The 18,103-nt window shown below is 36.5% G+C and overlaps 1 protein-coding gene across 1 annotated transcript in view; it reads left to right on the top strand.

Annotated features, from left to right (window-relative positions):
• The window catches only part of NAALADL2 (N-acetylated alpha-linked acidic dipeptidase like 2), a gene marked incomplete at both ends in the record, with an annotated part of 316,258 nt that overhangs the window by 158,734 nt on the left and 139,421 nt on the right, over positions 1 to 18,103 (top strand). The window lies entirely within an intron of this gene.

Raw genomic sequence — 18,103 nt, 5'->3', positions numbered from 1 at the left:
ATTTTGTTCCATGATTACTGAGAAGTTTTGTTTGTTCTGAAGAAAGAGCATGGCTCTTCCTTCATCTGAAAGTGTATCAAATTTAAATGATTGATAGATATACTTCAGTTATATTCCTCCTGCTTTGACTGATAACAATACTTCCTTGTTTTTGAACAGAAGGGACAAGCTGTAACAGCTAATTAGAAAAACGTGGAGGCGCCCTACCTTGATGCCATTAATCTGTTCTGGGTTTGGGTGACTGAAGAATTCACCCTCAGCCCATTGAGTTACACATACCTGAGGTTAAAAAAAAAAAGTATCTCCACACAGATTTATCACTTAATGTTTCAACCTGAAGTCAATAATTTTAAAATATTATTTGCAAACTTATTCTAGAGCAGCTTAAAAAATACAAATATGAAATATTTGACAAAACTTTGCTCTTATCTCTTTAGTCACTGCAGCAAATAAAAGTAGAGAAAGAATTCCTTCTTTAGGCAGCCAAATTGGGGGAAAGTAATTGACTCTTGTAAGCAGAAAGATGAATATGTGAGGGGTGGGGTAGGAGAAGAGCAATCAATGTCCGGGAGGAAGCACAACTGTAGCACAGCTTGTCGATATTCTCTAGCAATTAACATTTTGGTTGCATCAGTAAAAGGACTTCGGGTTACTACTCATTTCATTTTCATTACAAAACCCTGGGTATGTTTGAGTGGAAGGAAAAGTGTTCTATTAGCAGAGTAAACAAGGAGGCACACAAGTTAATAAGAAAAGGTAGATATTGATTATTCTGCAATTCTGATGCCACAGAATTTTTCCAGAAGGTTTTGAGTTGTCGTTGCTGTTTTGCATGCATACGTGTATTCCCAGATCTAGTTCCCATTCTCTCTTTTACTTCTGGAGTGATACAGAAGTTCCTGAGCTCCCAGGGCTGAATCAAACACTAAATTCTTAGCTATTTTAATGGCTCTGTAGTTCTGTTATTTTCAGTAATGCTGACCATGAGTTTTTCTCTTCTGCAAATGATTCTAAATATTCACATATTCAATTGGCTGTTTAATTGCAGAATTAAACAGCCAATTCATCTGTTGAAAAATTAGTCCACCTCCTATTATGAATCACTGCTTCCTGAGGGAGTGGGATGACCATTTTATAGCAGGTCTCATCCGATTAATACAATACGCTTAAATTGAGTGAGAGTGTAAGTAGCTGCCTCCATTAAGAAATGGAGGACGGCTGACTCTCATTAAAAGAATTTGATTCTGGGGTCTTCTGAAGCTCTTGTCGGATTTTAGAGGTGTGAATCCAAAGCATAATTTTCTATTTTATCAAGCCCTTAAAAAGTGAGTAGTAAATGCAATCATCCAATTTACTGAGTGCTGTGTCCTGATAAATGGTGCAAAGTCAAGTGAAATGGCTTTGCTGTGAGGCAATTGTTCTGAAGCAAAGCCGAGCAAAGAAATCCATTGCCTCAATTTGTACCTCACAGCCTTAGATCCACACAGCTGATCAGCCGCTTGTATGCAGGGCAATAGGAAAGATGTACACACCTTCTCTTTCCATTATAAAGTCTAAACCTTTCGCATCTGGTTTTCTGCAGATGCAGTATGCACTAGCCAGACTTCTGCAGTGGCCTTAGCACTTTTTCTGCTGCTCATATATAAGGAATTCTAGGTCATTGATGTTTTTTTCTGCCCAAGCCGCTAATTGAGCTGGCCCTTCACATTTGTTGAACTTGGGCTTCACAAAAGAGCCACTGACAGACAAATTATCTGTGTCTATTTTCATCTCAGGTGTTTCCAGGCCATACTGTTTGATTTCAACAACAGATGAAAAAGCGCAAAAGAAAGTGGGAGTGTATAAAAGCTCTGAGTAGAGATGAGGAGTGAATATACAGAGCCTCATTCTGCCTGGCCTAACTGCCTGGAGGTTCTCTGAAAGCACCAGATACTGACGGAGGTGGAGCAGTGCAAACCATGCCCTTCGTCATCCCAACCACCCACCCAAACAACTCTGCAAGGGATAATTACAGCCCAGCAGTGTACATGCTGGTTATTTCCTAAATTTATGGTGACCAGAGGACAAGGTTGTCTTTCTTCAGACAAGTTTTCTTTTTCTTTATAAGTACACCCCTCATTGTACATTTGCATTGTACAACATGTTCTGTAGTAATTACGGGTTTATGGTTTTATTAAAAAGAGGTTATGCTGTTTAATGGACGGCCTTTTCAGGCTTTTTTAGCCTTTTTTTTTTTTTTCTTGTTTCAAAGTAATTATTTCTTCATAACCAATTTCTTCATTTACATATCTGAGAATTGATTTGAAAGGTATCAAAATCATTACTGTTGAAGAAACTATATAAAACTGTTATTTAACAGAGTACGGAATTAAATAGTTCTGTTTCTGGTGTCAACATTTTGTTTGATAAATCAGGACATTGCAGATTGCAGATTACTGCTACTCAACTACTCATGCCTTGTTGCTTTTTTGCCTTTTTTTTTGCCTTTTTTTTTTTTTGTCTGTACTTTAAAATTCATCTAAGTTAACATAGTTAAGCAAAAATTGTTTCAGTAAGCCTGAGGGTTCTGTGAATAGAAATAGCTTTGAAGCTGGTCCTACAGTTTAGGAAATGTAGCCAGGTCCAGAATTTGGCCGGAATGGCACTTAGGTTCTGCATGGCTTTAGAAATTCATCTGTGAGAACTGGTTCACAAAATCAGCACTCGTGATTTATGTATGAAAATCTGAATTCTGCCCTTTCAAATACACCCGTAGTTTGCATTGTGATCCGAACTTTGAGTAAAAACGCGGTCTTGCTGAATGCTGATAGCCAACCTTTTCATTGGTGTCAGTGGGATTAGGTTTTTATACTTTATATTCTATAGCCTATAGAATTTTTTGATTATTTTCCCTAGGGTTATTTAATGCACTCCTTTCAGATCATCTGTAGCTGAATTTTGTGGAACATATCTGGGTAAAATACATAACTGCTTGTCTGCAGGGTTTTAGGAGGTCTTTTTTTTTTTCTTCTTTCAAGAGGTGGAAGGGTACTTTTGGCATTCTATCTTTTCATTTGTTCTTTCTTTCCCTTGATGGTGCATTTCAATATGAAATTTTAATTCATATTGGATTAAAGGCAATTTATATTAAATTGCACTTTAATTTCATCTTTGGGTCTGAGTGGTTAATTCCCAGACAATAACATGCCCAACAAAGTTAAATTTATCTTCTCTGTTCCTCTAGATCCAGGTCTAAATAAATGGCAATTTGCTCAAGCTTACATGTCCTCCTGCTATGTTTTGATGTTTCTAAGTGGGTTTGGCTTTTATGTTTTGTTTTGTTTCTTTTGTGCTGTTGTTTTTTGTTGTTGGTGGTAGATTTTTATTTTATTTATTTATTTTTTCCAGTATTGAAACAATTCTAAGCAACCTGCTAAACACAGTCAATTCTCCGTATTTGAAATTGAAATTGTGATAATTCATGGTGATATTGTATGAAAAAAAATAAAATAAAAATCCAGTGTTTTTTGATACAAACAGCCAACTATGAATGTTGCATGCAAAAGGATTCCTGGGCTTCCTGATGTTCATTGGGAGATGAATATAGAAGTTGCATCAGCACAGTCTCTGTAATGTTAAGTTAAAATTGGTGGGGGCTGCTTCCCCAAACTAGCTTAAGATTCCATACAATAACAAGTAACTTTTCATTGATAGTTGAAAATTTCACATTGCTTTTACACTTCAAATTGCTCTAAAAATCAGGTTCTTGATCGGGTTAAAAAAAATATATAAAATGTTGTTGCTGGTGATAGCCTTGTAATTGTAAATAACCCTGGTATGTGCATTGGCCAAGGTTTGTCAGGGTTATGTCTAGATACAGGTAATAACTTAAGAGTAGGACAGAATATTTGCATTCTGCGAAGGTTGGAGGAGTGCCTGCACTGATGGTCCAACTTGTTATTTATGGTTTTCCCCTGCAAATTGCTATGCAGCCATCATGAGAGCTCCTACCACGCAGCCTCAGAAGTGACCTTGGGGTGACCTAGCGAGACCACCCTTTCACTAGCAGGAAGCGTATTTTTCATTTCTAAGTCAATCTTGGTTTTCCTGAGAGTAGGAAGTGATTATGTTGCCTTTTATAGCTGTATTCAGTTATATGTGATGGTTTTATGATATAAACTGTCCACTGGGGAACTGACCTGACAACTCATTTCAGTCTGGCCTCCTACTGTGATCTCAGAGTAAAAAAAGATAGCACTTAATCCACTTAACCGCCCGACCATGTCACATCCCTGTTTATCATATTATGGTGTGTAACAGAAAAAGGCAAGTCCAAATCTGCTGGTTCAGGTGATTCTTGGATTCCAAGTTTAAGAAACCTTTCTGACAGATTATAAATTAGCATACATCTGCCTACTGTAGATGTTTCTCTCTCTCAATAACCATGCACTCCTAGCAATGCAAGGTGTCATGGACACGTGTGGTATGCAGGATCTGCTGTTTACAGGTATCAGATGCAGGTTGTGCCCAGCAATGTAAGGTGGCTCCAGAATAAGAGACTTAAAACATGAAGCTTAAAAAGTGAGATAAAGGGAAGACATTCATTCTGCATTAGGAGAATTGTAAACTAGCCTCCTTTTTCATGTGAGAACTACATGGAACAGCAATCCAATTTAATCTTGTTTTAAAAGATCCGAGAAATCAAGTATTTTTTGCACAGTACTTCACTTGGCTGTAGGGGGAGCCTTAGCCTTTTGCCTTAGCCAAAGTGTTGGAAGGGTGGGTGATACAACATCTGATAACAAGAAATTTTCACTACAAAGTATTTAATTTTTATTTCATTCCTTCTCAGTGTGATGCAATTCATCACAAATTTGCTAATTATGAGAGGCTGAGATCCTATTAATATGACAAAGTTTATTTCTCAGTAGAGGAATAAGCTTTATACTGTGAGGCTTCTAGCATTCTGCTTTTGCTTCAGAATAATATAGAAACATAGCCTTAACCTTAAGGACATGAATATTCCCTTTATGTGACATGAGGAACATAGTTAAGTGTGTTGTTTAGTATGTTTTACAGGAACAATTCACCTTTAGGAAAAGAAACCATGTCTTCTGTTTTTATTCAGGTAAAGCTCTCTGATGATAATGAGGTCATGACCATAGCATAGTGCTGTTACTGGTGAAATATTGCTACCTGAGACTGTGCAGTGAAATGCACAGACAATCACTTCATAAAAAATGATCATCTGCTTAGTCTTCTGTCATGAAGTTTTTATTAAATTGAAAAAATTCTCCATCATTTATGATGAGAACAGGGAAAAAAAATGTTCCCTGTCAGCCTGGTATTCTTCTCCGATATGAACCATATGCATGGTTCAAGTACCCAGTCATCTTTTCCTTTGGTATGCCTTTACCAAAAATGTCAGCCTGTGGTGGTATGACTTCCTGAAGTGGAGAGTGTTAATCTGGCCCATCTTGTTTAATTATCATTATGAGTATTTCATGGACTGGTGTATTCCACTTCTAAACTTCCACAACATCTTGTGGTGATGAGTTCCACTACATACTGATAAATGATTTCTTGATACAGAATTGCACACCCAGGAAAGCAGGTACTTACAGTTCTGGCAATGTTTTACCACTTATTACAAACCCAAAAGAGATGTAACAGCCTACTCACAGAGTATATCAGACATGTAAATGATAGAAGTCAGAGGGTACCAGGTATATGGTAAGCACAAGTCTTTTCCCTTTAAGAATCTTAGAAGAATATGAACTTTTCCTCCTGGTCTCAAGACTAAGAAACAGTGTAATAAAACTCAGTGCTTCAGAAGTCTGTGATCCCTAAATAAATAACGCGCACGTAAGTGGATTTTTTAAGCTTTATTTTTCTGAAATTATGTTAGTTGATGTCTCATGGCCAAGTTGTGTTATATGATGAATGGCTTTGCCTCTGAAAAAGTTTATAACTACTAGGAAAAAGGATACCTTTAACGTTGCTATTAGCTATTATCATATTCTTTTACTACACTTCAAGAGGGGAAAAAATCATATTCAAAGGCAGATGTGTGCTTTATGCTTGAAGAAGAAACAACACTTCCTTGTAGATCTCCTGGTGTTGACTTAAGCCCTTGGAATGGTGCCTTCTTAACATTTTGGTCAATTTGATTTCAAATGATACACTTTCATTTTGGAAATCAAATCTTTTTTTTTTTTTTTTTTCTGGACAAAGCTTATGTATCTGGGAATCCATGTACTTCAATTTCCTAGCTAAAACCATCTGGGATTTTTATGCAGATGAGTAATACATGATGTTTATTGCTTTATAGAATTTAGAGGAGAAAGGATGACATGAAGTCATAATGCAGTATTACAACTGTGATAATTTATAATAAATAAATCTAATAAGTAAAAGAGTTATATTCAGATAGTAAAATTCAAAGCCATATATTAAGTTGAACACAAGCTGCATATAGACATAGAAAGCATATGGCTATGGAAATTAATGACTGAATAAATAAGCAATATACCATAATTTTGGCAATATTAAAGAATGTAAATAGAAGAAATGTCATTGGCAAAATATTTTTTAAGTTAAAAAATGTTCTTTATATTCTTTAATATGTACTTCATCTACAACTTCTGGAGACAAATAAAGCAGCAGTTATTCTCTTCTTAAAGAGGGATCTGTATATTGTTTAAGGTATGCACTTATTAACATAGAAACAGTACAGTTCAGATCCACCTCCTACACAGTAATGAATGCAACCTTCAAAAGTTCATATCTTCTTTTTGCATGTCTCAAAAGTGGGGCTGAGGGAGAGACTTTGGAAAGACCTCACAGAATTTTCTAGGTTGGAAGAGATCTCCATCTAGTAGATCCAGATTTGTAAATTTAGATCTGAGTGTAATTGAGCAAATGGCTTGAGAGGATTTCTCAGACTTTGTGTTATCACCTGATCCCTGAACTCAGATGTGTATTGCTGCTGCTTTTGAATCATGGATGTCACAGAATCATTAAGGTTGGAACAGCCCTCCAAGATATCTTGTCCAACCACCCCCCAACCACCATCACCCACTAAACCATGTCCCCAAGCACCAGGCCCAACCTTTCTTTGAACACCTCAGGGATGGTGACTCCACCACCTCCCTGGGCAACCCATCCCAGTGCCTAGCTGCTCTTTCTGAGAAGAAATGTCGCCTCATTTCCAACCTGAACCTCCCCTGGCGCAAGTTGAGGCCATTCCCTCTAGTCCTATCGCTAGTTACCTGTGAGAAGAGGCCAAACCCAAGCTCCCCACACCCTCCTTTCAAGCAGTTGTAGAGAGCAATAAGGTCTCTTCCTGGGAGAGCACCATGTTAAGTATCCTCCTTGAAATTAGATGTTTCAAAATTTAAACATTTAAAAGAAACATACAATATTTAAATGTGTTCTTCATGGAATGTCACGTGAACATTGTTCATGTTGTCTACCGAAGCCTTGTTTGAAAGGGCAGTTTAATAGGTGCTGGCAAAAAAAAAAAAAAAAAAGTTTGAAAATCATCATCTTTAAGACTTGCAACAGAACTATTCAGCTGTTCAGCATCTCCTGTTGGCATATAGGCCCTTGTTGGAAACATGGACATCATTATTTTGTTTCTCTGAGTAGAGTTTTTTACTCATACAGTTAGCCATTCTTTACGTTCTTGTCTATTTTAGGATTCACCTTTAGCATGTACTATCAAAAAGAATTATAACATATCAAGTATTTTCCATCTCCTGAGAGTGTAAGGTTCACAACACATGTTTATAAAGCCTGATTCTTCTGGTTTCCTGTCAGTGTCAGTTTACTGAAATTTAGCAAGTTAAATTGGTGTAAAGCTGATGCAGTTTTATGCAGACCTAAGCCAAATTATGTAACTGTTAAAATATTAATGTAACTATATCCTAAATATAATAGATGTAGTTGTACTTTCCATTAATTAGTGATGCAAAAGTAAGGTTGCTGTTTTTAACTCTGAATTGGCTTTCTTTTCACCTTTTTGAACAGTTGCAAGCAATGGTAAGTGCAAAGATTACTCCTCACTGCCAATCTGTCACCAGAGAAAAGGAATTAATGGGTGAGAACAGAAATTTCTATTTATGCTGTTTTCACTCCTTGCCTCATTTGCAAAGATGCTGCATGAGAAATTGCTTGTCTGAACTTGGAACCGTTCCCTGTTTTTCTATATATTCCTATGCTGTGCTAAACACCTGGGAATATGTCATCTTCATTTCTGTGTCAGACCATTCATTCATTGCATGGCCTTGCAGCATAACATTGTGTTGTGCTTAAGCTTTTGTTTGTCTGGGGGCTTGTTGTTGTTTTGTTGCTGGTTTTGGAAGGTAATGTATGCTTTAAAGGCTTTTACTGAAAGTTCTGTCTCAAGAGAAAACAGGGATGTAACAGCAATTGATTGATCATGGGTTTCACTATTTCTTTTTCATTCTTCTTCTTAGTACAGTATTCCGTGTTTATGCTATTTAGAAGTCAGTTTGGTGGAGTTCTAGGAGCTGTAAGTGGTGCTAAATCTTTTCAGTGGGTCTATTACAGAGAACTGTATTTGCTTTTAACATGGAAGGTTCTGAAAGACATTTTTTTTCAGTCTTTCCTTACCTTCCCCAAGTAATTGTCAGAGAAAGACAAAAATGACCTAGTCAGTCTCTCATATGAATTTACTGTGGCTGCTGTCCGTGACCCAGCTGGGGAGAGGAATGACAGGGAGCAATAGCGTTGCTCATGTATCTTTCTTAACCACCCTTTGAATGACCTTGTTTTGGTATTGGGGTCTTCCTTTCCTAATCACCACATAAAAAGATATTTATGACAATAACTTGGGCAGATTTTTTTTTTACCTTTTTATATTTTTCACTCCATTTTTTATGACAAGGCAAGGGCATCATTTTGGATTGATGTTCTGGAACTAATTGTATACTAGTCTTACTGCTTTTTTGTTGTTTTTGGAGGGTTTTGTTTTTAAACTGATGGTGAATGAATGACTTTGTAGTGCTTCGTGATTGCCAAAGTAATACAACTGCCTTCCTTGTTCTCATCAAGTACTTCAACCTTGGACCTCCTTCATGTAGCTCTTTCCACTATTTCATTTTGGTGAAATGGGCTATTTAGCTGGTCACAGGAGGAGCCCAAGCTCTGATTTACTGATGTGCTGAATGGAAAGTAGTGAGAAAGAAAGGACCTCGGAAGAAAAAACAAACAAAAACCCCTGCATGTGAAATGTGAAAATTTTCTATTTGCAAAAATGTCAGTCTCTGAGGGGAAAAAAAATAATAAGGAAACTAGCCTAATTTTGGATTTGGGGACTTCCAAGGGAGTTTAGGATTGGAGGTTAGTACTGTGATATTTATAGGAAACTTTTATTGCTAACTTTTTAAATAACTTTTTATATTTATGATAAAATAATATACACTGGGACACGTTCTTTATGATCATGTCTTTTATCGTTCCTGGCTTGTGACTGTTTTTCTAATAAGGAAGATAAAATAAGTTCATTTCATTTATTGATTTACTTAAAGGGATGCTAACCAAGTAGTTAAACACTGCTCTCTTCTATGAATGAAAGTAAAATATTCACCAACCAATTAATAATCTGTAGTTTTCCAAGATTATATAGATATATGCGTGAGGCTTACATATAGCATACTTTGTATCATTATATGTTCCACTTGGAGACATAAAATTAAACCAAAATAAATTTAAAAATACCTAACAATTGTTTTATACAATGTCTAAGGAGACTGTTACATTATGCTCAAGGCATTTTAATCCATAAAACCTGATACAGTGTAGTGCCCCGGAACATACACTCCATGAACAGAGAACATGTTTTGCACTTTTGAAGAAATAATGTAGCTTTTCATAGAATCTCCCAGGACAGTAATTGTGAGAATAATAAAATAATTGAAGACTTTTTTTTTTTTTTTTTTTTTTTTGCACAGGTCTAATGAAGGCAGTTGTATTTTAACAATCTAGCAGATGCCCTGAGATGCAATTACTGAAGGCAGCAAATGTGCCTTAATTAAAAATCTACGACTGATTGTTATGTGGGTTGTGAGAACATCTGCTAATATCTTGATAGATTCAACATAACATCCATGCTCACAGAGCTAGCTATGTCTAAATCCTACTTTTATCTTGGAGATGATTGAGCAGAGAATGACTTGGGCTGTTTGCATTTCAACATTACTAACTTTGAGTACTGAAAAATATATACTTGAGGCACGCCAAGGATATCCCAGATACGGGCTTCATCTCTTATACAAATTGACAAAGATTGTTGAGAGAATCAAAAATTGCAAATTTGTATTGGTGCGTAGTTCAGTACAACAAAATCATAATTTGTGCTTTCTTAAGATTTCTATTTTCCTGTGTGCTGTCCAGTTATCAGTTTTAATGTGATGGTTCTGTGAGACAGATGCCAATGCACTCGAGGCAGGATACAGTCTCACTCTTTTCCAAATGGATAGTGGATGTTCTTGAAGAAACACCAGTTGGTGTGAGGGTATTGTACCACAGTGGCATTACTGAGGCTCTGTAGGTTGCTGTGGGTTTGGATAAATCACAGAATATTTTAAGTTCAAAAATAGATATGTTCTCAAAGTATCTATTCCTTGAAGGACAGAAAATTCTCCAAAATTAAATATATAAATTCCTCTTGCATGGAAGGTAAAAGTTAAATGGACAAGCATTTTTTTATTTTTATTTTTTTTTAATTTGACACAATATATTTAATAGTCCTTACATTAGAGACAGTAGAAATCCCTTAAGTGCACCTATTTGCACTTTTTTTGTGGTACTGTTTACTGAGGTTAAACTATTACTGCTCATGAACACAACAACTTCAGTCTTGAATTGAACTTCTGCATTCAGTTTGGATCTGAAGAGCTAAATTCTGAGCCGCTGCCACACGCGCTGGGAGTTCGCTCCTGCCCTCTGTGCTGACGCACAGGGGACATCTGCTCATCAGCCCTTTATAAAGCCCCGGGTATTGTGGGCTAATCTTGCCACTTAACAGTATGGAGTTAGTATGTCATTATGGCAATGGTTGGAAGGACAGTAGGACGGAGGAAAACACTGTAAGCTGAGCAAGCTCGTTTTCTGACGCCCCACTCAACAGCGCTGTGGTACCAGTGCAAGAGACCCCAGCTGAAGCTTGGTACTGCAGCGTGCAACCAAGCTGAAGCTAAAAACCAGCATCACATAAGTTGTCAGGCTTTGTTCCATACATGCCGTGTCTCCTGGCTTCCACATTCAAAAATGGTGAGGAGAAACAGCCTTCAGAGACCTGAGGCATCCCTGCAGGAGTGGCTAGGTGCATGAAATGTTTGCTGTGAAGAGCATGGCCACTAAACGAAAATCATGTCCTCCTTAACATAGAAAAACCTCTACCATTCGTGCCCTGGACAAGGTGCATGGCAGTGGTGTACACTGGTCAGCGTGGCTTTCCATAAGCGAAGTGCCCTGTGCAGGGGTATAGTATTTACAGATTACATGTGCTGACTTTACAGCATCCTTTTAGAGGTAGCAGAACAAAAAACAGACAAACAAACAAACAAAAAAAGGAATTACACACAGTTGTCTCAGGGCTGTGGTTGCATTGGTGGGTGGATTTGGATTAAAAGTTCTGGAGAACGCATGAAAAATAACCTAGAGTCTAATCAGTATATTCTCAATGATTTACCAAGATTTTAATTATATGCTTGTGTAATTGTGTTTTGTATGACAGATCTTCAGCTCTGTTCTCTGTGTAATAGAGTCTAAACATAGCCTAAAATAACTATAAATGTCATCAGAAACAACAGTTTCAGTATGAACAAGGAAACGATATTGGCTTTTTGGAGGTCACTTATCTGGACATTCATCCAGACTGTTTCTTATTTTTAATGTTTACTGAATATTTAATGATACTTATTATACACACAGTGTTTTTCTACGTGCTTATTTAAAAGTGAGCAGTATTTCGTGAAGATGTAGGAATGCAATAGCAATAGGAAAGCCTTGGTGTTATATGCTCATCAAATAATGAAGCATTTTTTTTTCTGGACTGTAAGCAATTCAATTATTTTCTTTCTGGAATAAATTAAGTAAAGCTTATTGAGTCCAATCGGCCCTTGTTTCTAGGGAATTGTAGTTCAATTTCATTTTTAATTAGACTGAATGTTGTGGATTTCTTAGCAGTGGTAAGCAAGATCTGGCAATAAAATATGCACTCAATTTGTATTAAAAGTTCCTAAAATCTAGTGCAGGGAACTGGCAATATATCTGGCTTATGTTTAATCGTCCAACTACACTATTGTGAAAAATTTCTTTTTTAGAAACAGCTGATGTGTAACTAATTACTTTTCTCTGATAAAACTGTATTGAAGATGAGCAGACAGCAAACAGGAAAAAGTATGGGACAACAAAACATTCAGTTCATTTTAAACTTAATACCGTATTTAAGACCATATTGTTAAAATATTGCTGTGGAAGGACTGCAGGATTAAAGCAAATTGCTTTTGGGTTTGGAGATGGTGGCGAAAAATAATCTCAAGAGGCTTTTCAACTCTGACTTCTGTCTTAGGGGCTAGTGGATGACAAGCTGAATTGTAATATCAATGCTTGGGAGCTCTCAATCCACACAGATCTGCCAGTTTGTAGTAGCTCTGTTTTTATTCAACACTTTATCCCTTCTCTTCGTGTGAGTTGCTCCCATCGTAGCACCAGAGAAGCTGCTGTTCTTTGTATGTCTACTGTGATTCCAAATACTCATTGCCAGTCTTGCTTTTATTTGCTTTCCTTTTTCTTTTGCTTTGTGGTTATATAGCATCTTGTCCATCAACATTGTATGAACATGGATTTCTGTGTGAAATTTGAGTGCTCTAATAGCGCCATTCCTTAGAACAGGATAGTTTTGAGCTGAACTGGAAAAATACATTTATTTCATCATCCCCTTGGAGTCAGCCATTAAACTGGTTATGTCCTCCATCTCATTTACTATCTTAATACACTGCCTTGAGAATGGATCAGCAAAAGCCAAAACTTCATGGGATGGTATTTTGCCTGTAAATTATTTTCACCATTGCTCCTGGACCTCTGATGAAAAATGTAGCAGCATGATTAAACATGGAGTAGTATTCAAAAATTAAGCTGAAGCCAAAATGGACCTTTGTTACCTTATTTGTTAGAAATATGGAAGTTGGAAGAGCTGTATAAAAATGTAGATGTGTATCTTTTTTTTTTTTTTTTTTTTTTTTTTTTTCCTAGAGTTTTGATTGTGGTACCATTGTATCTTCCAAGTAGCCTGTATTATTGTAGGTAATTGAGAGGACAGTGGCATCTAATTAAATCTGCAGTACGTGAAGTCGTATTTTTCTACTCAAGCAATCTGCTTCAGAAATAGAAATACTTTATGTCAGTGAGGTCTTCCAACAGTTTAAATGGCCCTTTACCCTTGCTTGGTAATTTTACTTACTGCCAATTAGTAAAATGAGATGGGATTTCCATTCAGAGTCTCATGATTTTAATTGGAACTTCAGTAGAAAAGAATAATTAATAACTTGTAGCCTGTCCAGCTAGTAAAGCTGTGTCTCAGATTAATGAACCATGTCTTCTGCACATTGCTCTACGAATCGAAAAATGCACTAGTTAAAAACTGGTTAGTTATTTCTCTAATTAATGTTGATCATTGCACTGAAATATAATTACAATAGGAGATACAGCTCCTGGTAATATGTATGAACAAGTTTGATTTTAAACAGAGAGTAGTTTAAACAACTTCAGGAAAAATTGAAGCGTGTGTGAGGTTCTTCTGGATGCTTATAAAAGGTTAAAGCCACAAAATGCTAACCTCCTTTTTTATAAGATACATGTTCTCCTCAGTGCTTATTGAAGGAGCTATTGATTCTTGGAAACAACTCTGAGTTATTTGAGTATTATACAATTGTACTATTCCAACTATAAACACCATACTCCAAATGTGTGCATAATGATGAGCTTACTTTAAATTAAAATAAAGGTCTATGCTTTTAAAATTTAAAAAGATACATATTTTGATCAGTCAGGATTTTGTAATAGATTGAATTTTGACGTTTTTTGGTGTTTTTTTTTTTTTTTTTTTTTTTTTTTTAGAATTCCTCAGAATGTTTTGCCTCCCATGTTTCACATATTTATCATTTCCTGATTGATAATCTTCATGCAAATTTCTCTTCTGGTAGAAAACTTTCTCTTCTGTAATACATCACAGGTTCATATATGTTGTTTTTCCTATTTCTGTTATTTTCTCTCTTATGCTGAAACATGGTTGTATAGTGTGTATGGAAATATGTGAAAACTAGATCAAGAGGAATCTTACCTGTATGGAACAGATCTATACTGTTCTATTTACTGATACTTTTTAAGCATTATGTAATGACTGAAAGCCTGTAGGCTTGTGTAATACAGCTGAAAGCAGAATTAAATCTAATAAGAAAATGTCAGTGGATTCAACTTGAACATAGTATTGAGGAGAAGTAAAAAGTAACAGAAGGGAACCTATAGCAAAATGAAGAGATCTATTCCATGTTTTTCCAGCACCAGTTTGCTTTATCACATGCTGAAAAACTCTCATCAGTGTATATACAAACTGTGAAGTGCACTTGAAAGATGCTGTATTTTAAATTAGCTTTTCCAGATATAGCGGTAGTACCGCATCCTTTGAATAAGGGTAGAATTGTCTGTGATGCCAAAGCCAGTTTTTATATGGCATCGTAAGGCAGTATGGCTGGTACTCAGCTGCGTTACCTTACATAACGTGTCCTTTGAGGAAAGACCAGGGTGTTCCATGGGTTGGTGAACAGGATTTTCACAGCTTTGTTTGTCACGGTTGGATTTTATGGTGTCTACTTTGTGGTCCAAGTTTCTGTAGTCTTTTCCATCAGTCACTCTTCTTGTGATTTCATATGTCTTTCCCTGTTCCTTTAAGGAGTGAATGCCAACTTCTATTGACACCTTCTTAGCGTGGTGCGTTAGCAGGATCTGCCTCTTCTCTACTCAGTATCCCATTTTCTGTGAATTTGCGGGCATATACTGAGATAGCTCCTCAGGTGAAACAAGTCTTCTGTGCCAACTGATCAGTTGTTCAGTCATTACTGTGGTTCAAGACTCACAAACAGGCAAGCATAGAAAGCAAACTAAAGACATACAGGGAAGTATTTATGAGTAATGGGACTGATGCTATACCCTGTAAAGCGCATCCATTGCAACTTCAGGGGAGGGATAAGGATGGGAAAGAGAACTTTCACCAAAAAACAGAGGAAGACAAAACACAGTGCTGATACTGTAGATGTCTACGTATGTCAATGGACAGCTGCACAGGAAGGTTCTTGCATAGTTTGGCCTTATTTGACACTATTATTATGGGAAGAATTGCTAATAATGAGCTATTTTAACACGTAATTGGTTGGTTGGTATAATCCAGTTACATACATTATCATCTTTTTTTTTCTCTTGTTTATTCATAATCATCAGTAACCATCTTAGGTAAAAGAAAGACTTCCAAAATCACTAGCCACTACTTAAAATAAATGTCTTTTCACTGCCTCAAACACATCATCTTTAAAAAGTGATTTAAGGATGCCTTACCAGGTGTATAGTTTACAAGGCTGATCACCATCCCCAGTAACAAGGCAGAGCCTTTGATAAAGCAGCATTTCATACTAGATTAAACTGAGTCCAGAACATTTATGGGGCATTTTAATACACTGGATTGAAATAGTTACTTTTTTAATGTGACTCTAAAGCCTTGTATAAAAAGGAGGATGTAAGCAGCCATAGACAACAAAGGAGTTATCCATGGGCACCAGCATCTGATTTATCTTCAAGTGTTCTGATGTTTCCATTTTATTCTGAGACGTTTGTGGCTTTGGAGAGAGAGGAGGCATACAACCAACATCATCAGGGGCAAATTCTGCTGTTAGTTCCTTCTACAATCTAAAATAACCCTTTGCGTTGAGTAGTTGTGTAACAGTTTACCTGAAAGATTTCATCTACAATCTTTAGCCATGTGAAGAACACAGCACCTTCCTGAAATGTTTTGTGTTAGGACACCTTATGGCTATTACAGTGTTGATTTATTTAAGATGAAAATGGAAAGAACCGTAAGTGTTTCTTGTTGGCATAGCTGTGGTGTCACTGTTGGAAAGTTAAAAAGCAGTAATTATAGCTGAAATCTGAAAGCTGTTTTATCATCTCACATGTACAACACAACTTCTCAGTAGAGATTGTAGCCATGGCAACATTGGTTGCTGCATTTTGTGAATAACTGTAGTTGCCTTCTCTGAGTGAAACAGGAATTCAACAGTGATTTTTATTAACTACAAAGTTCAAAATATATATATATATCTTTAACTGCATACTTTTTTTTTTCTATTCTCTGTGCTATCAAGTAAGACTACAGATGAATAAAATGGATGCTTGAAAGGAAAAAGCAATTGATATTTTCAATCCTGACCGTTGTATCACTTAGCTACAATGCATCTTCCTCTTCTTGTTGTGTCCCTACCCTTTTTACTGTGCTATCAAATTCTTGCTGAATATCTGAACATGATGTGGGAACAGCATGATACAATAAACTGACCTACCATTTTGGAAAATTGTAAAGCCTTTAATACATTTTAACCTTTTAAAAAATCTCTGCTAATTACATTCTCTTTTTGCACGCTTGTATTCATCTCAACAGGGTTCTCAAAGTGACTATCCCTTATCGTCTAGGGATTGTTGACTTCAAAAAAAATACATAGCATTACACAAGATTCACCAGTTCACTCCTGTGTTTATCCAAATTCAGGCTTATAGTGTAGGCTAATGGCAGTATTAGATATGTTTCCTTAGAGATGAAAAAAAGCAGGCTGCAACTTCTATGCATGTTTTGTCTCAACTTTCAAGAAAAGCAGAACTCAACATGAAATGTTTTTGAGGCTTAAACCAAATGCTATATATTCTTGTAATTTGCATACTTGTAAAGCCAAAAATAACTATGCATAAACCTTCCTTAAAATCTATAGCTGGGAGATAAATTGAATATATATATTCAGGATGGAAAAAAAAAAAAAAAAAAAAAAAAAAGAAGTATAAGGCAATTGATTTGGGAAATTGAGGTGTAATAACAAGATATCAGGTTCCTTCAGAATCTGAGCTGTGTAGTTCGGAAGCACATGCAGTCATTCCGCAGACTTCATAGTAGCTGTTTGGAAAGTCATCAGTAGAGCATAGTGAATAGTAAGATAATCCTTAAAAGCCAGCATTACCTCTGTCTGAGGAATTAATGTAGTTCTGTGCCATTGTTGTAGTCTTCAGTCAATTCCAAATATGCAGAGCATTACACAGAACATTCCTTTTGTATCATGGGGATATTTGCCACATTACATTTCAATTTCATCTGATTCAGAATAAAATCCTTTTATTTTTCAGTTCCCTACGAAAGGGAAAGCCTGAGTTGTTTTCAGTCAAAATTGATCTATAGGCTGCTTCCAGCTTTGGTGCTTGGATGCTTTTGTCCTTGACTTTGGCAAAGTTTGCCCGATTTGCTGCACCAGATCTATAGATTTTCGGAAAGGCTAATTACCATTACCAACTCAAGCTGTGATGTTCTAATGAAACAGAATAAAAGCTCTGTCTGACAGGAGGCAGACTCCAAGATTTGGGTAAGCTAGGCTATTTCATTTTTTTTAATGGCCTGTAAACTCCTTGTGTTTTCTTGTTTTATTGGAGAGATACTGTGTCCAGAAATCCTATGCGAGAGTGATGTCAATGTCCTTGAAGAAGTAAACTAACCAGGAATGTCATACTTCTAGTAGTTTGGAACAGTAGTTTGGAAAATGTGGAAGAGCTATTTAAGATGTGTTAAAGAGATTAGTTTGAACACCAAGACATTTTCAAGTTTATATCACGTATCAGGGTTGTAGGTCTAAGCAAATGTCCAAGGATTAGGGAGAAAGATGGCTCCGCTCACATCTCTTTGTGTATCTAGCCTAGTCCTGGCCAATATCTCACCTGAATTTAAACTCCAGTACACCAACCTTGTCTGACAGTATCACCATAAAAGAGGTAAAGGTGTAAATCAGTGGCA

The sequence above is a fragment of the Netta rufina genome, assembly GCF_964035555.1.
Source record: "Netta rufina genome assembly, chromosome: 9".
Taxonomy (NCBI): domain Eukaryota; kingdom Metazoa; phylum Chordata; class Aves; order Anseriformes; family Anatidae; genus Netta; species Netta rufina.
The sequence above is the reverse complement of the archived record's forward strand: the minus strand, read 5'-3'. Positions and strand labels throughout refer to the sequence as shown.